The 25,594-nt window shown below is 41.6% G+C and overlaps 1 protein-coding gene across 14 annotated transcripts in view; it reads left to right on the top strand.

Annotated features, from left to right (window-relative positions):
* Nucleotides 1-25,594, top strand: part of LOC106080789 (myocyte-specific enhancer factor 2) — a 400,014-nt gene that overhangs the window by 283,037 nt on the left and 91,383 nt on the right. The window contains exon 1 of one of the 14 annotated variants that reach the window (XM_059368467.1): nucleotides 23,086-23,518. The exons of the other annotated variants lie outside the window; for them this stretch is intronic. The gene's annotated coding sequence lies outside the window, so the exon portion shown is untranslated. Of the gene's footprint in view, nucleotides 1-23,085; nucleotides 23,519-25,594 lie in introns of those variants that run through there. 14 annotated transcript variants of the gene reach the window in all.

Here is a 25,594-nt window from a genome sequence, read left to right as displayed (position 1 = left end):
TGGTAGAGTTTGAGCCCCTGGTCAAAAAATAGGGTAAGGTTAGGTAAAAAAGAGGGTGCAGATATTAATCCGCCCCATGCCACTATGGACATACACCTAAGCCAGTTATCGGCTTGTTGTGCGCTCTAAAAACTAAAGGAGTAACCTCGAAAAAGACAATTTTAAGAAAGAAAGTCCGTGCCACTTACAAAATCCTTAATTGTTTTCCATACCACTCCCTTAAGTTGGTTCATGTCTGGTATCGGTTGCCCACCTAAACACCGGTTGCCCACCTAAACATGACATAGCAAATGCTTCAACGTTTCAATCATCTACCCCACATGCCCTACCCATGCTATCAGTTGCCGCACCGATTTATAAGTGAGCTTATAACACCAAAAGCTATACTGACCTCCTTCTTACTTCCTTTCAGTAGTAGCCTCGACCTCTCACGATCCGAATCACTCCACAGGATTATCACCGTCCTACCGACTGTTTCACTGTTCCACAGTGTCACCTACGCCCTTAAATCGGACTGCATCGAGCCGAAAGGCTTCGGGTTAACCAAGTTTATTGACGGCAGTCCCCTGGCCCTTCACTGGCAAATCCGGCACCCAAACGATGCGAATTGTGCCATCCTCAGAGAAGGCGTTAATCTTCTTACACTGCAAGACTATTTGTGACCTTACCCTCCTGGTTGTTATTGTCTTATGGCCATTGTACTGGGCGTAAAGATGTTCACCATCGACGTCCTCGCGTTATTACCACACCACCTCACTAATTCCCTGATCGCCCGTATTTCCGCCTGCAGGACCGTATTATTGCCAGGCAGTCTAAAATAGATCTCAGTCCCAGTTTTCGACAGCCTGAAAATAGGCTACTAAATTTTTTTAATATCCGAAGGGGGGAGCGGACCCTCCCCCTTACTCCAATTTTCAAAAACGCAAGTTCTTGGAGATATGTGCACCGATTTTAGCGAAATTTTGTACGCCACCTTATGGTACCCCAAAAACATGAAATTGGTATAAACTTTTGGGGTACTAAACTGGGGGAACGCCCCATCCCTAAACCCATCCGAACGGACATGTTTACCGATTGGCATAATATGGGTATCAAATGAAAGGTATTTAAGAGTTGAGTGCGAACTTGTCATACAAATGGCATGCTAAGTGTGGGGAGGTCCCCCACCCTCAAAGACACCATCCAACAGGACACTTGCACCACTTTGGGCAATATATCATAGGTTCTTAAAAGTAAAGTACACATCTGACATAAAAATGTATTCCTTGTTGTCTGAGGGGCCTTCCCACTCCCCAAAAGCCACCACCACTCAAATGAAAGGTATTTGGGAGTTAAAAACAAATATGGTCTTAAACATTGGGTCCAATTGACTAGGAGGCCGCCCATGCTCAAAACCGCAAACCAAACAAAAGTAGTGGCCAAAATCAAAAGTGGGCAAATCAAAAGCCACCATCTCTTTGTTGACTACAAAGCCGCTTTCGATACCCCTTTACGTTCAAAGGTATTTCAAGCCATGTCTGAGTTTAGTATCCCTGCAAAATTAATAAAACTTTGCAGGAGGAACGCGTATCAGTTCCTCAGTAAGATTAGGATCAAATCTCTCCGAACCACTCAATACGAAACGAGGTTACCGAAAAGGATCTCTTTAATATCCTGCTGGAGAAGATTATACGAGATGCAGTTGTGAATAGAAATGGCAGACTTTTCTCAAAAGAGAACACATGCGCATTCGTCGCCCACTCCCTTAACACAGACTGCGTCGACCCGAAAGGCTTCGGCTTAACCAAGTTTAATGACGGCAGTCCTCTTGTCTTCACCGCCAAATTGTCTGCCCTTTCATTTCCTCTTACTCCGTTTTTGTCTTTGTCGCTTTTAGTGTCGGTAATAACTTCGTTCGATTTATATCGAGCTTTCTCAAAGATCGCACTATACGAGTTGGTGTAGATGGGTTCTCATCAGATGAGTATACATTGACCGTAGGTGTGCCACAAGGCTCTGTCCTTTCCCCTTCCCTTATTTTTATTTTCATTGACGATCTATTGGGCCAGACTTCGAATCCAGTCTTCTCATTTGCCGATGACCATAGTCTGTGTCATTCATATTCATTCGACCATAGGCCCAGTCCTCAAGAAATTGTGAACAGGAGACGCATTATGGATGAGACGCTCTTCCAGGATTTGTTGGCCATTTCCGAGTGGGGTAGAATGAACAGAGTAGACTTTAACGCACAGAAGATGCAGTGCTGTTTCTTGTCTCACAAGCGATTCACTGATCCATAGACCCAGTCCTCAAGAAATTGTGGACAGGAGGCGCATTATGGATGAGACGCTCTTCCAGGATTTGTTGGCCATTTCCGAGTGGGGTTGAATGAACAGAGTAGACTTTAACGCACAGAAGATGCAGTGCTGTTTCTTGTCTCACAAGCGATTCACTGATCCATAGACCCAGTCCTCAAGAAATTGTGGACAGGAGGCGCATTATGGATGAGACGCTCTTCCAGGATTTGTTGGCCATTTCCGAGTGGGGTTGAATGAACAGAGTAGACTTTAACGCACAGAAGACGCAGTGCTGTTTCTTGTCTCACAAGCGATTCACCGATCCACTTCAATCTTCGATATCTATCGACGGTATAGGTATTGAACACTCAGATGCTCTTGATGTTCTGGGCATGGAGATACAATTCGAAGTGTCGAAAGAAGCATTCAAGTGTTTGGGCTTTCTTAAGCGGTGCAGGAAATATATCACCTTTTCTGATCTTCTCAATATCTATACTACCTACATCAGGCCGAGGATGGAATATAACTCTCATACATGGGCAGGAACTCCAAAATCATCCTTGGAGCTACTTGACCGGGTTCAACGGAGAGCGATTGTGTTGATTGGGGACAGTAGGGTAAGCAACTCTATTGCTTCCCTAGAACATCGTAGCGTTGTATTGCTCTATCATTATTTTCATGGCGTGTGTTCCAGGGATCTTCCTCTTCTTATCCCTGACGTTAGGATGTTCACCAGGAATACAAGACTTGCCAGGAACTCACACCCGTTTGTAATCGATTGGCCAGTCGACCGAACCATACATTACCGAGAAAATTCATTTTTCGTCCGAACCATTCGTATATGGAATCGAATTCCAGCTAATGTCTTTCCCTCCGACATTGACATTCAGAAATTCAAGACAAATATCAATAAACACTACTCCCTCTTTCCCCCCTCCAACCCTTAACTTTTCTAATTGCCAACGCAATGCACTGCATATATAGGGGACATCCCCTGGGTGTTGGCTACGTGAAAAAAAAAATACCTCAGAGAAGGCGTTAATCTCCTTCTTACTCCTGCAAGACTGTTCGTGACCTTACCGTCCTGGTTGTTATTGCCCATATGGTAATTTTACTGTCGGTAAAGATGTTCACACTCGACGTCCTCGCGTTAGCATCACACCACTTCACGCATTCCGTGATGGCCCGAATCTCCGTCTGCAGGACCGTATTATTGTCAGGCAGTCTAAAACAGATCTCAGTCCCTGTGTTCTCAATATAGACCCCCAGGCCAACTCTGTCCTCTAGCTTTGCTTCATCCGAGTAACATGATCTTCCATATGGCAATACTAAGATTGCCTCAATCCAAGACTGTGCCGCTGGCAGCAGTGCCTCGCACTCGACTTCAAGGTTCATCTCAGGTATGCGATCGGAAACCTTTTCCCTTCCTTTCAGTTTTCCTATCGTCGCCTCGATTATACCGGAGGCCACCGTAGCGCAGAGGTTAGCATGTCCGCCAATGACGCTGAACGCCTGGGTTCGAATCCTGGCGAGACCATAAGAAAAAAATTTCATCGGTGGTTTTCCCCTCCTAATGCTGGCAACATTTGTGAGGTACTATGCCATGTAAGACTTCTCTCCAAAGAGGTGTCGCACTGCGGCACGCCGTTCGGACTCGGCTATAAAAAGGAGGTCCCTTATCATTGAGCTTAAACTTGAATCGGACTGCACTCATTGATATGTGAGAAGTTTGCCCCCGTTTCTTAGTGGAATGTTCATGGGCAAAATTTGCAATTTGCCTCGATTATACCGCGATGGTATGAGCTGCTTCCATCCTCAATCCATTCTCCCATCGCCTTAAGTCTCATAGCCGCAGTGGCTGCCTCACACTGAATCTGTATTTTAATGGGTCGAATATCTAGAATAGTCTCCAGTGCCTTATTGGGTGTGGTCCTCACCGCTCCGCCTATGCCAAGACAACATGTTCTCCGAACCTATTGTCCTTATGTTGCACTTTTTCTCCATAGCAGTCCACCAAACTACTGAGGCGTTAGTAAGTATTAGTCTTATCACGCTCCTGTAGAGCCAGGGGACTATCCTCGGATTCAGGTTCCATTTTGAGCCTACGGCCCATCCACGTAGTACCCAACATCTGTGAGCTTTCTCAGTACGCTCCTGAATGTGACTTGTGTATTTGACCTTGTCAGATATCGAAATCGTCTTATTGAGGAAACGAGGTGCGTTAAATTCGCCCACCTTCGTCTTCCCCGTAAACAGGCATATTTCAGTCTTCTCTGGGTTAACATTGAGACCTCTGGGTCTAGCCCAGTCATATGCCATATGCGAGACCCTTTCGACTCTTCTGCATCGCTCGTTCGGATCCTTATCCCTTAGAAGTATCATAACATCGTCTGCGTAGCAGACGGGTTCAAATCCCTCCTCAGTTAGCATCCGTAATAGGTCACTTATGGTGGTCACCCATAGGAGTCGCGATAAAATGCCAACCCGTGCCACTTTCTCTCTTATATTTATGCACCCGTTCCATCGCATATGGTTTATCCAGTCTCTAAGGACCGGGTCCACCCGAAACTGGTCTAAGGATTGGATCAGTGTGTCGGTCCGCACATTGTTAAAAGCTCCCTCGATGTCGATGCATACCGCCAGGATGTACGTTTTGGCATCGAAGGATTCTTCTATTTTATGCACAACCTCGTGCAGGGCAGTCTCCACCGACCTTCCCTTCCCTTGACATAGGAATGCTGTTTTTATTTGAGCAGTTCGCTGAATGTCCAACTCTTTATCATTGTGTCCACAATACGTTCCATGGTTTTGAGTAGAAGGGATGTAAGGCTTGCCTTGCCGGGCTTAGGTATAAACACCACCCTTGCCTCCTGCCAGGCTTTCGGAGCATATGCAAGTCCTAGGCACGGTGTGAAAATAGTGGCAAGATGAGCACAATTTTCACAGCGTGCCTAGGACTTGCATATGCTCCGAAAGCCTGGCAGGAGGCAAGGGTGGTGTTTATACCCAGGCTCGGCAAGGCAAGCCTTATGTCCCTTCTACTCAAAACCATGGAACGTATTGTGGACACCATGATAAAGAGTAGGACATTCAGCGAACTGCTCAAATAAAAACAGCGCCAGATAGTCTGCCTCTTTTTGTAGTAACAACATTGAGATAACAGTGGAACGCTATTCTACGTTCGGTTAGTGGAACATATCTTCTGTCATATCCAATTAAAGAAAGTTACCTAAGACTGCAATTTGGCCAGTGGATATGAACCAATATTATATTGCAAAGAAAAAAGATCTCTCTGGCGTTCTCTTCTATTGGAAAAGCTTAATTATGTAGAGTTTGTGCTCCAGATGATAGCTTAAATTCCCCTCCAAAACGCAAAAATAGCGTAAACAACTTTTGTTGTCTATCACAAAGTTTTGTTTTTGCCACTTCTCACCATGGTCTTTGTTAAGTGAACTTTACCATGGTACTAGGACGTTGACTTAGATACGATACAATACTTCAAGGATATTTATGGACATTAAATGATGTCGTTGAATAATTGAAGACATACTTAAATATCAATATTAAAATCAATTAATGTTGATTACAAAGTTACGGAAGAAAAAGTGTCTAAGGGCTAGTTATTTTTGACTAAAGTTTAATTTAGAATTTAGAAATTCTATATCAAATTTAGGTCCTAGCAAAAAAAAAAAAAGTTTACCATGTGTGTCGACAAGTTTTAGTCCAAGTAATTTAAGTAACGCTAGCAGTAAATACAGATTTACACAAATAAAACTTTACTCTCTTAGGCCAGTGCTGAGACAGGGAGACTTTAGAGCATACCTGTCATCACTTTATTTGCCTTTCAACTCTCTGACAGCACCAACCACTTCGGAGCTGCAACGGCTGGTGGGGTAGGCAAAACTGTCAGGAAATGAGGCTTTAATAGGGTGTGATGCGAATTCTCACCACATTTCGTGGGGTAGTACCAACATTAACAAAAACTGAGCCAAGCTCTGGCAGAATTCTTGAATACTAATCACCTGATAACACCTTTATTAACAGGACTGGGGAGGAGGTTTTAGATGTGAAAATATGTTCTGAAACGAGGCCACCGTAACGCAGAGATAAGCATGTCCGCCTGGCTTCGAATCCTGTCAAGACCATGAACAAAATTCAGCGGTGATTTCCCATCCTAGTGCTGGCAACATTTGTGAGGTACTATGCCATGTAAAACTTCTCTCCGAAAAGGTGTCGCACTGCTTCAAGCCGTTTGGACTCGGCTTTAAAAAAGGAGACCCCTTATCATAGAGCAATCTAATCTAGAAAATCTAATCGATGAGGTTCAGGATTGGAGCACTCCTTTTCGGACCATCGCTACAATAGGTTTAAAATAGCACTGCCAGCGCCAAATTCGATCAGCTTCCGGAATAAGGTGAAAATCAATTGGATCAAATTCAGAACACAACTCAGAGGAAGACTTGGACAAGATACTTTGAACTGCCCATGCATAGAAGATATTGACGACAATGTGTACAGGATTACGACTGCAAAGGTGGGGTCTTTCGAAGATAGTTGTCCTCTTTGAGAAGGGAAATCAGGACAAGAAAAAACCCTGGATGACGCTTATATGAAATCACATTTTCCACAGGATATAACGGGACTCACGGAGACACCCGAATCTTTGAATAATGATCTTGGTCGAAAGCTCATCATTACAGAATATGTGGTAAAGGAAGCCTTGCGGAGCTCGCCAACATTTAAATCTCCCGGGGCTGATGCAACATTTCTAGTGTTACTACAGAAGATGGCTGCAGTGTTACCACCACCATAAATAACCTATTATGGATGCTGCCTGAGGAGGTATTTGAATCCGTCTCCTACGCAGATGAATTTTGGTACTTCTAAGGAGGATAGTTCATTTGCTTGAAGTTTACGATATACAGTTTGATTAACGCTTGTGGACAGAGTAGGCCTGGGGGTCTTCATTGAGAACTACGAATCACTGTGCCAAATTTCAATTTCAATTCGAGTAACAAAAGCGCATTTTACGGATCGCAGACCTCGAATCGGGAAATCGGTCCTGAACGAACTCACTGTGCTCGATTTTAGCGAAGTCGAGTAATAAATGTGGTTTTTAAGGACCCAAGACCTCCTATCGGGAGTTCGTTACTAATGGCAGCCATATCCAAATATAGTTCGATTTTGACCAAACTCGGTACAGATGTCGAGGGGTTCAACATAACTCGCTATATTGACCATACAGTACAGTAGAGATGTCGAGAAGTTTAAAATAACTCCCTGTACCAAATTTCAGTGAAATCGGGTAATTAATTCGCTTTTTGTGGGTTCAAAACCTTAAATAGGGAGATCGGTATACATATATGACAGGTTTATCCAAATATAGTTCGCTCTTGGAGAACTCGGTACGGATGTCGATTTCGGCTTTTATGGGCATTAAATCGGCAGATGGGTCTATATGGGAGCTCTATCAAGCTATAGTCCGATACAGGCCATCTTCGAACTTAAACTGACTTTGGACAAAAAAAAATGAAACTGTGGAAACTGCTCATTATGTCAATTTTGGAAGACTTAGCTTGATTTTAACAGACAGACTCACGGTTATGGCTCAAAAACTCAGTTGTGGAGGGGTCAATCAAGAAGTCGTATAGAAAAGAAGACGGCATGCGGCGAGCCTCGCCCATTCACGCACTTCAGGCTTCTACAGTGGCCTGCAAAGTCAAGAGGGCTTAGTGCCTGGCGGGAAACCAGGCACGGAAAGAGGGGTTCACCTATTACCCTGTGTCTTCTCCTTCCAGTTGCGGGACAGTTACATAAAATGTACTTTACCGTCTCCAATTCCTCCTCGTTACCACTGATCCTTCAGAGCGACGTCAATGAACTGACTTTGCCATGACCAGTCAGAACTCCTATCTTCAATATGAGGTCATGCTGCCTCAGCCCAGAATAAGTGACTTGCTGTTCTACCAAACAATCGGCCATAGAGACTTGGCGAGCCTGCTGCAACATACGGAGATAGTACATGCTTCATTAGTGCAGTTATAGTAAAAGACTCTACCACACTAAAATATTCACATAGGGGAGGGCTTACACGATCGGCGCTCATTAGCGACCCATTACAAGCTAGCTCGTCGGCTGTCTTGGTCCTGCACAGCTTGATAGCATTTCTCATGGTTTGCAGAAAATCTTAGCATCTTCTAACCAATCTCAACTTCAAATTGACCGACGCCTGCGCCTTAAACGCCACCGCCGGTGCGATTGACCAGCCTTCTGAAAGACGCTTATTTGACACAAAAGCCTATAGGACTTCCTAACTTCATGGAACTCAATCAAGACCTTTGACCTTATGTCACTATTCAATTTAGAAAAAGCGGGGTATTGCCAGCCAGAGAACCCCTTTCGAGAAAAACTATTGCCAGTCTGTCAAGGAAAGTCTCTCTCCTGGTATATAATCCGTCGCACAGCCAGCAAACTCCCCTCATAGCCTGGCTTCCATCAGAACGGACAAATGCCTATAGTTTGAGGAACGCCTACTCACTCAGTTCAAGTATGACTATCGCTATCGTGCATTCAATATAAAGGCACAAAGGCATAAGGGCGGCATGGCATTCAGCCCTTCTTTTGGGGCTTTCCTCTTATGCCCAAGGGCATAATGTCACACCAGACACTTAAAGGTGAAAGTTGATCGAATCACCGCCATAAACATCTAGTATACCGACCCGGTCTAAGCATCTATCTTATTGTCTTCGAGTTGTGACAGGTGTAGAGCACATTCAGTCCTTCGCATTCATTTTCAGTCTCCCAAACGATGCTTGACTGTCGGCAACTCTTTCTTAGCTCCACAAACCCTGCATATATCCGCCTTACGCTGCGTACAACGCTCATCGGCCGCCTTTTACCCCGCCTTATAGCCTTCTTCATGGTTTTAAGAAACTCCTTGCTACCGTAGCGTAGAGCATGCCCGCCTATGACACTGAACGCCTGGGTTCGAATCCTGGCGAGACCACCAGAAAAAAAAATCTCAGCGGTGGTTTCCCCTCCTAATGCTGGCAACATTTGTGAGGTATTAAGCCATGTAAAAACTTCTCCCCAAAGAGGTGTCGCACTGCGGCACGACGTTCGGACTCGACTTTAAAAAGGAGCCCCCTTATCATTGAGCTTTAACTTGAGCTTAAATCGTTCTGCACTTATTGATTTGTGAGAAGGTTGCCCCTGTTCCTTAGTGGAATGTTCATGGGCAAAATTTGCATTTTAACTTGCCATCTTCTAACTAGTCTTAACTTCACATGGCCCTAGCCTTCAGCGCCGCCTGGTATTCCACGTATATTGTGGCAGTTCATTCGGGCAGCCGCTACTACATCGACATCGAGTACTTTTAGAATCGAATCGAAGATGCTGCACTCATTCAGAAGCCAATATACGATGCCTTATTCCAAGGAACTTAATTTAGACTGCTGTACCAGTGCCCACATCCAATTTAAGATCATCTGTATATACAGAAGGTCCTAGCAAAATCAGGGTACCCCTAGCCCAGAAGTCACATTCCGGAAAACGACGTTCAATCCGCCAACAAGAAAGATTTCTCTTTATACATTACCCGCTGCGCTGCTTAACATTGCTCCCATATAAACCGATCGCCCGTTTTGCACGAAGATTTCTGCTATGTCCTCCAGCTGCTATACCATATAAGGTCCTAATCAGTCATTAACTTGATATATGTAACTCCCATTCTCCCGCTTAGATTTCATGATAGCCTTGAGCCTCTAGATACCGATTTGACAATGACTTCTGCTATGACCTTCAACATACGTGTCAAGTATAGTCTGAATAAGTCCATAACCTGATATAGCTCCCATATAAACAGATAGCCCTATTTTACTTCTTGAGAGTGCAAAGCCCCGAACTTCTTGGGACTCCTGAGACCCCTGGTACAAGATTAAAGTTTTCGGTCAAACTTCGTAGCCGTAAAAAACTACAATCAGTTGAACCCCAAACAGTTCCGGACTGGTCACCTAAGAAAGAGAACGCCCAAGCCTACCTACCTACAGCCAGCAAAACAAAAAAAAAACAAAAACATGGGACTCAACAATAAACCGGATGCCACCCTACCGGATGATCAAACACAACTACATTGGCAACGGAAAACTTCGAAGGGCCAACGCCGCAACATCAGCATCGTCAAGGCAGCTGCTAGGCCATTTGATGCGCAGTCTAAAATCATTCAGTATATTCATGCCTCCACTAGGTCGCGTTCGTCTCCTGATAAATACCTCCCGGCAAAAGATGGACAATCTTGCAACTGTCATCTCGTCTTCAAGGGTCCTGCTGAAATACCACACCGCTCGCTAATCTCTAATGTCTACATAGTGCGGGCGTTATGTCCGTATATACCTCCTGTCCTCAGGTCTCCCATATTCGCAGAAATCAGTCGCGGACTAGATGGCTTTATGCAGAAAACCATTAAAGAAGTCATGTCCCGTTAGTATGAAGCCGGGGTGTCCCATACGACTTCGTATAACGAATAAATTAGTAAGTCAGCCGACCATTGTCACTATTCGTTCATCTGGCACTAATCAAATTCCTAATAATCGTGCACTAATCAAATTCCCTTTCTCACTCTGTACAGAACAACCATATAACTCACAAGCAAATCGAGCGGGGGCACGTGAAGCAAAACCCGTAATGCATCTATCGAAACACACAGGCAACGTACGAACGTCATGTCACGAATAAATGCGAAAGTCACCCGACCATTGTCATTGTTCGTCCATTTGATTTTCCACCTATCGTCAAGATGCTCCAAAAGAAGCCTCTTATGCCGCCTAATAGCATTTATGGCCAGATTTTGATGAAATTCAAAACCGTGAATTGTTTTAAACCTCCCGTTATCCGATTCGAATATGGTCCAAATAGGACCATATTAAGAAATAGCTGCCACACAGACCGTTCTTCCAAATTAGAGTTTTAATTCTATAAAAATCGGAATTATTACTCGATTTCTCTGAAACTGTGACTTGTATAAGAGTGCCTGGCATCTAAATCATATATGATCCAGGTCAAACCATATTAAGATATAGCTATGAACATGCAAGTGGAGTTCTAATGAATTAAAACCATGAATATATCCATGGTGTTGGGTATTCAAATACGTTTTTACTTGTTATTGATACAACATTTTTATGCCGGCAACAGTCCTTTAAAATATAAAATTAATAAAAAAAAGTTCAAGTGAATAAATGTTAAGATAGGCTTAATTCGTAATAAATATGAACAACAATCATCCTTGACAAGGCGCTCCCTGCTCATAAGAGACGAAAATCCAAGCAACCAAACGCCACAGCCTTGCTGAAATTATTCGTAAACACACGAAAAGGATTTTAAGCTACCAAGAAAAAAGGGAACATTTCAAAGGCGCACAACAAAAAATAAAGACATCCTTAAGGACAAGGGTAGAACAAAAAAAAAAAAAACAAAGGAATACAACCTTGAAATCCTTACAAAACTGAGCAACAAACTGTTGCGTTTAGAAATATTTTGCCATTTTTAAGTGGACATGGGAGAGGGAGAATATGAGAGAGTAGGGCATTTGGGAGAAAATTAAGTTCAGCCTAATGGCTAAGTTTTTACCTTTTCAAAAGTGGGGGTGTGGGGGGCAATAACTACAGGTTGGGAAATTAAATTTCCGAGTGGGTTAATTTGCCAGGGATTATATTCCTTGTCAGCTTTGTTTCCTGATAGAGAGTCGCAGCTTTGGCAACAGTAATTGTGTTACCTCTGTTTGCGTGGGTGTCAGCGTTCAATTTTTTTTTTAACTCCAACTCAGAGAGATGCCAAGCAAGAGAAAAAGAGAGTGAGAGGAAGAGCCATTACAAACTTGCCTACTAATCTGTTGTGGCTTCACATTACCTTTAATCTGCAGCCAAGAGAGAGAGGGAAAAAACAAAAAGGACAGAGTGCAAGAGTGATAATAATAATAAAAGTCATATGTTTTATGTGATGGTTTTCACTTTGTTTTGTTTGTAGCTTTCTTTCGCATTCCCCAATACAGGTCTATAAACTTTTGCTTTCATTTTTCCAAGTGGTCTCCTTTGACATGCACACACACACACACACACACACATACATGCGTTAAAATACCGGGCAATGCGAAACAACCACAATAACGCCGTTCGTCTTCTACAGCAACCACTCACTCATTCAATTCCCATTGAGCATTGAGCAACATTCTCAAACACTCAATTTGAGTGAGACAGTCAAAGCGCAAACGTGAGTAAGCCGCCCATAATGGTGATATAGGTGTCTGTCGTCTAACCGTCTCTGCATTCATTAGAGAGCGGAGTATTTGTGAGTGCGTGTGTGTGTGTCTGTTTACGAGTGAGTGTATCTGGTGAGAGCACAAAGATATTTGATTTCATGTAACATTATTAGTGAGTGTGGTACGTCTGTCGTCACTTGGGAAAACTTGTGTAGGTTGAAAATACACACCCACCGTGTGTGGCAGCTCCTCAGGCTCGTGCACAGAGTTCAATACAATTTTGCATTATTTTTTAAGAGATCGATAAGGAAATAATGCAACAATTTGAACACAAATCTCGGAATTTCCAAATGCAAATTTACCCATGAATCTTACATATCAATCACTGCTATCCGATTCAAGTTTAAGCTCTATGATAAGGTATCTACTTTTTAGAGCCGATTCATTACTGCGTGCCGCATTGTGATACCTCTTTAAGGAGAATATATTTCGTGACACAGTAACTCACAAATGTCGCCAGTATTAGGAGGGGAAAATCGCCACTGCAAATTTTTTCTGATATTCTCGCCAGTATTCGAATCAAAGCGGACATGCTAACCTCTGCGCTACGATGGCCTTCAGAATTTGGCAAACCTATTTTTATACCCTCCTCCATAGGATGGGGCTATACTAACTTGCTAACCTTTGCGCTACGGTGGCCTCCTAGTTTGTAGTGAATACCATGATAAAGAGTAAGATATCCGGCACAAGCAGCCCTTAGGAGTCTATCTGTTGTTGTTGTTGTAGCCACATTGCATGTGGATGTAGCGATACTCGTCAAGCACCTGTTGGTGAGGAAGCTCGTTCCGTTCCAGAGGACCAATCGCCCCGGGAACAGGGTGACCATTGGTTATTTAAAGGCGCCATAAACTCGCCTTGTCATACCGAGCATCATAGGCACTCAGTATTTGTGCAAGAGCCGGTGCCGGCCGACTTGAGACTCTCCATATACATGGAACCTTATGGTGGATTCTCTGTTAGGACGTCTCGCTGGTATTTTAGAATCAGTTCATAAGCGGATGACCTGCACATCCTTGTTGAATGAGATTCCTTTGACTTGAACTGAAAACCCAATGTGAGCAGGCCATGGGCATTGTGCGAGAATAGAACGATCCTGTTAATCATGAAGGGCAAAACTGTGACAATGTTGCTCTAGCAGTCCTCAGGAGTCTATCTGTGTTCTATATATATGGAACCTCAATGTGAGCAGGCCATGGAAATTGTGCACGGATGGAGCGATCGTATCTTGACGTCATGGAGGGCAAAACTGTGACAATGTTGCACAAACAGCCCTCAGGATTCTGTCTGAGCTCCATATATATGGAGCCTTATGGCGGATCCTCTGTTAGGACGTCTCGCTAAGTCCTTAAGAATCAGTTCATAAGCGGATGAACTTCTTATCCTTGTTAAAAGAGATTTCAGACTCGCGCTGAAAACTCAATGTGGGCAGGCCTTGGACATTATGCGCGAATGGAGCGATCTTTTTGGTGTTGACGTCATGGAGGGCAAAACTGTGACAATGTTGCACAAACAGCCCTCAGGAGTCTATCTTTGCTCCATATACATGGAACCTTATGGTGGATCCTCTGTTAAGACGTCTGGCTGCGTCCTTTAGAATCAGTTCATAAGCGGATAACCTGCTTATACTTGTTAAAAAAGATACCGGACTTGCGCTGAAAACTCAATGTAAGAAAGCCATGGGCATTGTGCGCGAATGGAGCGATCGTATGTTGACGTCATGGAGGGCAAAACTGTGACAATGTTGCTCAAGCAGCCCTCAGGAGTCTATCTGTGCTCTATACATATGGAACCTTAAGGTGACTCCTCTGTTAAGACGTCTCTCTGAGTCCTTTAGAATCAGTTCGTAAGCGAATGATCTGCTTATCATTGTTAAAGGAGATTCGGACTTGCGCTGAAAACTCAACGTGAGCAAGCCATGAACATGGCAAGCCGTGAGTTGAGGCTGTTCTGTACAGAGAGGGAATTCCTTTAGAACGCGAGTATTGAGCTGACAGATGATAGGTGGAAAACCGGGTGAATGAACAGTGACAATGGTCGGCTGACTTACGAATTTATTCCTGACGCGATTTTCGTACTTTACCTGTGTGTAGGACTGTTACGATAGATGCACACTAGGTTTTGCTTGGGGTGTCCCTGCATGATTCGCTCGTGAGTTACATGGCTGTTCTGTACAGATTGTGAAAGAGAATTCCATTAGCGCGCAAGGAAAAGCTCCCTGCTTCTTAGCTTTCAGATGGCGATAATAAGCGTTTTAAGGCGCGTCTTTTGGAGCGCCTTGATGTAAGGAGATGAATGAACCGTGACAATGGTCGGGTGGCTTACGAATTTATTTGTAATGCGACGTTTGTACTTCGGACTATTTCCACAGATGCGCTACAAGTTTTCTTGGCGTGCCCCTGTATAATTTGCTCGTGAGTTACATGGCTATTCTGTATTTAGAAGGGGAATTCAATTAGTGCGCGAGGATACCTCACTGCTTCTTAGCTTTCAGACGGCGATATTAAGCGTTTTAAGGCGCGTCTTTTGGAGCATCTTGATGTAAGGAGAAAAATTTACGAATTTATTCGTAATGCGACATTTGTACTTCGGACTATTTCCACAGATGACGATATTAAATGGCTCAAGGAGCTTCTTTTGGAGCGTCTTGATGTTAGAAAGAAAATCAAATGAACGAACCGTGACAATGGTCGGGTGACTTACGAATTTATTCGCAACGCGATTTTCGTACTTTGCATGTGTGTACGACTCTTTCGATAGATGAACTACAGGTTTTGCTTGATTTGGTCGTGAGTTACATGAATTCTGTACAGGGTAAGAAAGGAAATTTCATTAGTGCGCGAGGATTGATAGGGATAGTAGACGGCTCTTTTTTGGGAGCGTCCCGATAATAGCTGAATGGACGGACTGGATGGATGCAGATGGACATACAGTGGCAATGATCAGATGACTTACGAATTTATTCAGGACCGCCCAGACTTTGGCTTCGGCCTTAATCTGGGTTTCATACTGAAGGGAAATGTCTCCTTTAATGCATTTCTGCATCAGAAGATATATAGTCAGCGGCTGATTTGTGTAACTCTGAGAGACCTGATGACTGGAGAATATGCAGACATTAGAAATGGAGATAAGCGAGACGGTGTGGCATTTCAGCAGGGCCCCTGAAGACGGTAGGTAGTTATTCGGAAACACGCTAGATATCCATAACGAGATGTTGCTGTACTGGCAGGACCGAGTGATTTTGGGCAGAGCATGACGTGGTCTGGCATCTGCCTTACCCTTGTTGATGCTGGGGCGTTTGCCCTTCGTTGTTTCCCGTTGCTTTTGTAGTTGAGTTCGGTCATCCATGAGGACGGCCGCGTTTATTGATGTGAAATTGATGAAAAACACCATGTAGGAGCTGATATGTGTTGCGTAGCCTGTGGGGGCTGCCGCGTCCTGGTTGTGTTTGTGTAAATCGTCCTGGTGTATGTCGTTGTTTTTTTTTTCATTCCTTGTACGTTGGCTGTTAGATAGGCTTAGGGCGTTCTTTCTCTTTTCTTAAATGACTAATCTGGAACTCTTTGGGTTCAACTGGTAATAGTCTTTTATGGCTACGAAGTCTGACAGGAGACTTTAATCTGGTACCGCGGGTCTCAGAAGCCCCCGGAAATCCGGTTCCACTTTGACTATCGTGAGGTCCCAGTGGCTGTGATTTCTACCCAAATCGCGGGTAGAGCGCAAGCTCGGCGTGCAGTTGCGCTTGCAATCGGGTGCTGTGACCCATAGATCCAAAGGAGTTCTAGGTACTGCTCCGCTCTTAAACAAGGAGGTGAACACCTCCAAATACTTGGGATCAAATTTGTACTCATGTACATTAGCGGTGTTTCGGGCCGTTGGTAGACGCATTATATTTACCCTTGGGCCTCGTTGGTTTCGGCCATGATGGATGGCAGGCATCTGCATAAAACACGACATTCGTGATACAAGCAGCATGTCTATGCCAAGATAAAGCCGATGCTGACCGACCTACTTCCTTCGTTGCCAAGATATACACATTGACATCGAAGAGGCTTTTAACAACGTGAGGATTTCACCTGTTCTGGGTGCCGGGCCACAAAGATATCCCAGGGAATTGCAAAGCGGACGAGCTTGCAAGACTCGGTACGGCCTTAGACATTCCCGGGAAACTGGAATCTGTGGGTATGCTTTTAGCCACACGTAAACTATGTTCTCAGGACCATGCCCGAAGGACAACTAATGATAGATGGTTACAAAGAGGCGGTTGTGAGCATTCCAAAACTATGTGGCTTAATCTAGACTTAAAGAGGTCTACTGCTTTGCTTTCATTAGAACAGACGTCGCAGTCATTGTGTTCGTCATGACAGGTCACTGTCGAATCGGAAAACATGCTGATAGACTGAAGGTTGCATGCAACGACTTTTGTAAAAGTTGTGAGAACATCGAAGAAGAAGAAAACACCTTGTGTGTGTGTTTCCCACACCAGCAGTCAGAAGGAATTCCATCTTCCTTTTTCTGTTCCTGTGGTATGACAATGGACGAGAACGTCTAAGTGAGCCTGACGGCAGGCTGCTACTTAAACCTAACCTAAGCTAGCCTACAACGTGAGGAACGAGCTTCTCATCCAATACTTAGACTAGTTGTTCACTGAGTTGATCGGCCCCTAATTGATAAACCACATGCTAAGGAATAGGCGGATAAATTGTTGGGCTCATAAGATACAAATGTGATACAATGGTGGCCACCCCAGCGCACAGGTTAGCATGTCCGCCTATGACGCTGAACGCCCGGGTGCGAATCCTGGCGAGACCATCAGAAAAAAATGTCAGCTGTGGTTTTCCCCTCCTAATGCTGACAACATTTGTGAGGTACTATGCCATGTAAAACTTCTCTCCAAAGAGGTGTCGCACTGCGGCACGCCGTTCGGACTCGACTATAAAAAGGAGGCCTCTTATCATTGAGCTTAAACATGAATCGGACTGCACTCAATGGTATGTGAGGAGTTTGCCCCTGTTCCTTAGTGGAATGTTCTTGGGCAAAATTTGCAATTTGCATAAGATCCAAAAGACAAAGTCCCACAGGGCATACCACGGTGGCCAAATTATCGCCAGTTCAAGGGGTGATCACCATAAATAGTCTACTACGGATCCTGACTGAGGAGGTCTTTGAACCTGTCCGCTATGCAACCGATGTTATAATACTTCTAAGTAATAGTATTCCAAATCAGCTATGCAGAAAGGCCGAAAGGGTCTTGGAAATATCTTACGACTCACCTAGAACTAGGGGACTGAATTTTAACCCAGAGAAGACTGAAGTCTGCCTGTTTAGGAGAAGGACGAAAATGGGCCGATTTGAGTCGACAATATCCGACTAGGATAGGAAATCGAAGTGGAATCGGAAGTGCTACATCCAGGAGCATACTAAGAAAGATAATAGATGTTGAGCTATAAATAGATGAGCCGTCGGCTCGAAATAGGGTCTGAGGATAGTCTACTGCATCTACAGGAGTGCGATGAAAACAATACTAAACTGCGCCCTAATAGTTGGGTGAACGACAACGGAGAGAATGTGCAACATAAGGACATTACAACTATCCAGGCTGGAACTTTGAGCTCAGATCTACTGAGGTATAAGTAGTAGAACCTGCTGTAGAACAGATGTAGATTTCGAATAAACATAAAGTACTATAATAGGTTTTTGAATACATTAAAACCCAAATTTTATTGAAATGCCATAGTCGAGGGGGAAAACTTCAAACTCGGCTAGGCAAGTGATAGTGAAAGTGTTTATAATGGTATGTTTACATAGATGAAAACTCGTTGAATACCACTTTTATGAATCGACTGTATGTTAAGGTGTTTTATGATTGTTATTGCTCACTATTTGGAAATACCACTAAAATAGAAGAGAACAAAAGATTTGAAGTAGAAGTACAATAATATAAGACAAGTGTTTCATTGTGATAATATGTTTAATGTTGGTTTTATTAATAGTTTTAAATATTGAAACTTAACTGCTTTAAAAATAATTGCATAGTTTTCCATTTCATATCGTCTTTTTTATTCATATATATATCAAGAAGAAGAAGAAAAAGGAAGTTTTTATCTTGTTTTTGTAAACAGCGAAACACATACATTCTATTTTTTTCATTTTAATGCCAATAAGCATAAAACGAAATATTATGGTGATCGGTTAACGTGCCGACAGGACATCTAAAGTTGCATGATGTGCTTTCTTAGAGATATCCTTAGATCCTGGAATGAAATTCGTAGACAAAGTACACATTTTGTTGTAAAAACAAAAACCTTAAAATGCACCACTACTGTGGCTGTGATGTGATGGATTAGCAAAGGGACAGTGTGTCATGCACTGGGTGTATAGTGCAGTAGTTAGAAATATAATGCTATATGGTGCTTGGGTCTGGTGAATGACGCTTCAAATGTCCATCTATAGTTCAATACTCAGCCAGAACCAAAGGATGGTTTTTTGTGCATCACAGCCGCACTGGCGACAACACCATCTGATGCACTGAATTCAATGCTACCCCAATGCCTCTTAAAGCCACCGTAGCGCAGAGGTTAAACAGTCCCCCTATGTTGCCCGCCTGGGTTCTCTGGGGAACATATTTCGGAATTCAAAAACCGTCCTTGACTGTCGCAGATCTCTCAATGAGATGACTGAATAGTTCAAAATTCAACTGTTCTCGGTTTCAGGCCACAGAGATAACCCAGGGAAATGTAGAGCAGACGAGACTAGGAGACTAGGAACTACCTTACTCATTCCAGGGGAACTGGAATCTGGTGGTACGCCTCTAGCAACATGTAAGCTAGGCCTTCAGGTTCAGGCCCGAAGAGCAACGAATGATAGATGGTCACAAAGAGGGGCCTGTGAGCATTCCAAAACTAGGTGGCCTAATCTAGACTTGAAGAAATCTGCCGCTTTGCTGTCATTGGCTAGGACAGACGTCTCAGTCATTGTGTCCGTCATGACAGGTCACTGTCTAATCGGAAAACATGCTGACAGACTGAAGGTTGTCAGTAACGACTTGTGCAGAAGCTGTGAGGGCATCGAGGAGGAAGAGACTATTAAACACCTTCTGTGTGTGTCCCGTACTACCAATCAGAAGGAATTCCACTTCACGTTCTCTTTGAGAATTTTGTCGGACGTAATCATTTGCAAGTTGTTAGTCTTTCTAGCGGTAGAAACTAGAAGGCTTGCCCTCTCCTGTTCTTGTGGTATCACAAAGGACAAAAACGTCTAAGCGAATCCGCAGACTGCCACTTGAACCTAACCTAACCTAACTTTACCTGGCCGTTAACAGGCTTTGTTTTTTACAATTTACGAAGGCATTTGTGGTTCGATTTTGATGCATGATTTGGATTGGTGGCAACGACTTTGCTGCAAAGAGTGTCCAAATCCTAATTGGATTCAGTTTAAAGTTAATTCAATTTTGTTAAAAAATTGTTTTTTTTTTTGTAATTTTATACCCACCACCATAGGATGGGGGTATACCAATCTAGTCATTCCGTTTGTAACACCTCGAAATTTTGATCTAGGACCCCAAAAAGTATATATATATTCTTGATCGTCTCGACATTCTCGAGTCGATCTAGCCATGTCCGTCGGGCCGTCTGTCGAATTCACGATAGCGGTCGATTGCGTAAAGTTAGCCGCTTGAAAGTTTGCACAGATACTTAATATTGATGTAGGTCATTGGGTACTGCAAATGGGTCATATCGATTCAGATTTGGGTATAGCTTCCATATAAATCGATATCTCGATTTGACTTCTCGAGGCCCTGTAATCTCCAATTTTCATCATTTTTGTCTGATTTGGCTAAAATTTTGCACATAGTGTTCTGTTATGACTTCCAACAACTGTGCCAAATGCGGTCCAAATCGGTCTATAACCTGAAATAGCTCTCATATAAAACGATCTCCCAATTTGATTTCTTGAGCCTCTGGTAGCCGCAATTTTTGTCCGATTTGGCTAAAATTTTGTGTTCTGTTATGACTTCCAACAACTGTGCCAATTACGGTCAAAATCCGTCAAGAAACTGATATAGCTCCCATATAAACCGATCTCCCGATTTGAGCCCATGGAAGCCCCAATTTCCAATTTGGCTGAAATTTTACTCCCAACAACGGGGCCAATTGCGGTCCAAATCGGTCTATAACCTGGTATAGCTCCCATAAAAACCGATCTCCCGATTTGACATCCCGAGCCCCTGGAAGCCTCAATTTTCATTTGATTTGGCTGAAATTTTATATGTAGTGCACTGTTATGACCTCCAATAAGTATGGTTCAAATCGGTGTATAGCCAGATATAGCTCCCAAATAGCTCCCCGGTTGGATTTTTGAGTCCATGGAAGCTTCAATTTTTATCCGATTTGGCTGAAATTTTGCATGTGTTGTGTATTATGACCTGCAACAACTGTGCCAAATACGGTCCTAATCAGTCTATAACAGGATATTGCTCCCATATTTTTGCAGAATCCATGGGGCTTTGCAGAATCCATGGGGATTCGGCCCGGCCGAACTAATCACACTCATAGAAAAAAGTTTGCTGAAAATACCAAAGAAAAATTCTCTTCCATGCGGTATGGCATTTTATGGCTATAGAAGCCACAATTTTGATCCTATCTTTACAAAATTTAGCATGAGATGTTTTATTTCAAGTCCCAATGCATACGGAGAATTTCACAAAAAATCGTTCCAGATTTAGATATAGCTGCCATATATATCTTTCATCCGATATGGCCTATTTAAGCTGTAGAAGACACAATTTGATCCGATTTTTACAAAATGTTACATGGTATTTTTTTAAAATTTCAATATATGTTCAAAATTTCATAAAAATCGGTTCAGATTTAGATATAGCTCCCATATATATCTTCCATCCTATATGGTCTATTAAGGCTGTAGAAGCCACAATTTTGGTCCGATCATTGCAAAATTTTGCATGGTATTTTTTTTTGACGTTTCAATATGTGTACCAAATTTTCTAAAAATCAGTTCAGATTTAGATATAGCTCCCATATATATACTCCATCCGATATAGTTTGAAGTCTATTGAAGCCATAATTTTCGTCCGATCTTTACAAAATTTTGCACTAGGTGTTTTATTTGGCGTCCCAATGCATGTGGAAAATTTCACAAAAATCGGTCCAGATTTAGATATAGCTCCCATATATACCTTCCATCCGATATGGCTTATTAAGGCTGTAGAAGCCACAATTTTGGTCCGATCTTTACAAAAGTTCGATCTTTATAAAATTTTGCGTGATGTATTTTATCATATTTTGGTCCTAAGGTTCCATGCATTAAAATTAGTACGTATACTCGGTGATGTAGGGTATAGTCTACTCCTCCCGACTTTTACCTTTCCTTACTGGTTTAATTTTGCGAACCATTTATGCCAAAATAAATAGCTTCAACTTTACCACAACCCCCCTTACCTTTTCTTTTGATTGAAATTTTTTTGTGAGCCTAAAAGCGGCTATTAATCACCACAGTGCAGTGTATGAAGATAACAGCACTGTGGAATTCTCTGACAGTTGATACATAACTGTTATTTGTTATTATTTGAAATGAAAGTAAAATAAAATGATAAAAGTTATTGTGAAAGGTTGAGGGGTATCAAAAATGTTTGCATGTATGTTTAAGTGAGCATACATATCAATAGTTACCCCCTCTGTATAGAAACGTTCTCCCACGTTCTCTTCTCAAGTAGCTACCTACTCATGTATGAACATGTATGTCTAGCATTTACATTCCTTATAACATTCTTGTTGGGTTTTTTCTGTTACCGTGTTTTCCATCACTCAACGAGCGCAACATATGTCTTTAGGTATGCTTTGATTGAAATTCCGGGAGAGAATGGTATAGAGAGTAAGACAGAGAGAGAGGGAGAGCTCAAGATAATGACTTCCTTGTGTATTGGATTTTCTTTACCTTCCGTATGATGATGACGATTTGCTTATTGTGCCTGACTTTTTGTTGTTGTAGCTTGACTTGTCTGTCAACGTTGGAGAGTGTGAGCACTGAGAGCGTATAAAGCAACACACATTCTTTCTCTTGTAAAAGGGGTTTGTTTCTTAATAGCGGTGTGTTTTCCTTTTCCTTTCACACTTGCACACACACACACACACGCGCTCACTCAGTTCACCAACTTGTAGCCAGCTGTATATGGGTAAACATCCTAATGGCAAATTGCATTCAAACATAACGGCACTACGCACACAACGTGTGCAGAACAGCCCAAAGAGAGCGCACTCGTCGTTACCGATGAGCAGCAGCAACTGGCCCGAACCATTGAAACCCACACTCAATCGTTGTTGCTCCTCGCCAAAGAAAACGAAATCTCGGTATTTGCTGCCTACCACTGTACTGCTGTTGCTGCTGCCGCTAGTGCTGCCTGCCTGCCGTCGCCGTGTGTTTTCGCTCTGATACACACAACAACATTTGTCGTACGCCAAGGCGGCCGATGTGATTCTTCTTTCCGTTCCGCCGTTTTTTGTGTTTGAGTTAATTTTATAAAAATTTTCGTAACATAACAATACGGTTTCATTCGAGTACGGAACTCTTTTCGAGACGTGACGCGCAAAATTTCACCCAAAAAAAAAGAAGAAAATTATTATAATAAATAAATAAATACACCGATACTGAAACACTCTCGCACACAAACACTCACTCACACCGTGGTGTTGGAGAGGAGGGAGAGAAGACAAATCGCAGACGACTTCCCCCCGAATGCATGAAAGAATATTTTTTTGGTGTCTGTGTTTGGTGTGTGACTGATTTCGAGACGCGTGTTTAGTTTAAAAATACCATCATCGTTTGTCCATCCACATCCATCTATCTGGCTATTCACTCAAACGTGTTTGAAAATAAAACTAAATTGTTTTTAATACAAAAATACAGAAAATGTGTTAGTAACCAAAAATAATAATAATAATAGTGCAAAAAATAAACAAATGCTCTAATATTAATAACTGTGCTTAATAATCCATCAAGTTGGACTTGATACTCCAAGCGGGGCAACCAAAAAAATAATAACAAACAACTAGAACCTCTCAACCAAAAAAAAAAAACAAGAAGAGGCAGCATACACGAGCCGCCAACATGTTAAAGACCAACCGTAACGTTATTTGTTTGGACTAAAAATACAAAAAAAAACACAAAAATTTAAAAATAATTATACATATTGCTTATTTTCTAAATGGCCAAATAAAAAAATAAAATCTATCAACCAAAAATAAATTCACAACAAAGCCAAAAATATAATTATAAAAATATGTGCCATGGTGGTTTATTTAAACAGATTTTTTTTTAAAATACATAAAAATTTTTTTGGTGTTTATTTTTTTTTAATAAACAAATAAAACAATAATGACAAAAATTAAGGTGTTTGAAAACAAATAAAAAAAATTAAAAAATTAAATAAAAAATATATAAACCAAACCACCAAGTTTTTTCCATTCCTTGCGATTTTTTGTTTTTTTTAGAAATTTTGAAGTGACATCAAATTAATGAAAAATACTAAAAAAATCCCTAGGCAAAAATTAACTAAAAAAATCAAACTTTTCTTAAAGTAATTTTTTATTATAAAATAAAATATCTTCATACGATGTCTTTAAAAAAACATTTTTTTAAATAAAAAAATATTTTCAAGGGATTGAAATAAAAAAGTTACAACTAAAGACAAAGTAAAAAAAATCTTCAATATTTTTGTCAACATTTTTGAGATTTTTTGGAATGGTGATCAAAAAAGACAGTTCGATTTTAACATAATGCAATAAAAATTAAAAAAAAATATTAAAAAAAAATTTTAGATTTTAAACAAAAAAAAAACAAAAAACTTTTAAAAAATTAAATTTTCTCCCTTGAGAGAAATAATTTTAAAAAATTAAATTTGAATTATTCCTTCTTTATAAAATGAAAATACATAGAGTTCAGTTTGCAATTTTAATAAAGAGACAAAAATCTGCTGATAAAGTTTGAAGACTTACAAAATAAATCAAACTCAAAAAAATTAAATCAAAAACAAACAAGTAAGGATGAGCTAAAGTCGGACAAAGCCAAACTTTTGATAGCACAATACAACGGAACCAATTTCTATGAAATTCTATTTCTATGAAAGTCATCAGAAGAGAACGGAACAAATTTTTATGAAATTCTATTTCTACAAAAGTCATCAAAAGAGAAACCCTCGTGCCAAATCTTGTGAAGATATGTTAACAAATTACCAAATTATTGAGTATTATTCAAAATCGGATGAGATATATATTTGAGCTGTATCTAAATCTGAACCGATTTCTATACAATTCTATAGCAATATCGGGTGTCATAAGGGAATACTATGTGTCAGTTTTCGTGTGAATCGGTTAACAAATGATCAAATTATCGCAATAATAGTCCAAATCGGACGAACATATATATGAGAGCTATATCTAAATCAGAACCGATTTCTATGAAATTCACCAATAATGTCGAGACTTATAAGAGAATCCCTCGTGCGAAATTTCATGAGAATCGATTTACAAATAACGATATAATTGCAATTGTAGTCCAAATCGGACGAACATATATATGGGAGCTATATCTAAATCTGAACCGATTTCTATAAAATTCGCCAATAATGTTGAGACCTATAAGATAATCCCTCGTGCGAAATTTCATGAGAATCGATTTATAAATAACGATATAATTGGAATTTTAGTCTAAATCGGGCGAACATATATATGGGAGCTATATCTAAATCTGAACCGATTTCTGTGAAATTCACCAGTAATGTCGAGACTTATAAGAGAATCCCTCGTGCGAAATTTCGTGAGAATCGATTTACAAATAACGATATAATTGGAACTTTAGTCTAAATCGGGCGAACATATATATGGGAGCTATATCGAAATCTGAACCGAATTCTGTAAATTCACCAGTAATGTCGAGACTTGTAAGAAAATCATTCGTTCAAAATTTCATGAGAATTGGTTTACAAATAACG

Source organism: Stomoxys calcitrans, chromosome 5 (assembly GCF_963082655.1).
Source record: "Stomoxys calcitrans chromosome 5, idStoCalc2.1, whole genome shotgun sequence".
Classification (NCBI taxonomy): domain Eukaryota; kingdom Metazoa; phylum Arthropoda; class Insecta; order Diptera; family Muscidae; genus Stomoxys; species Stomoxys calcitrans.
The sequence above is the reverse complement of the archived record's forward strand: the minus strand, read 5'-3'. Positions and strand labels throughout refer to the sequence as shown.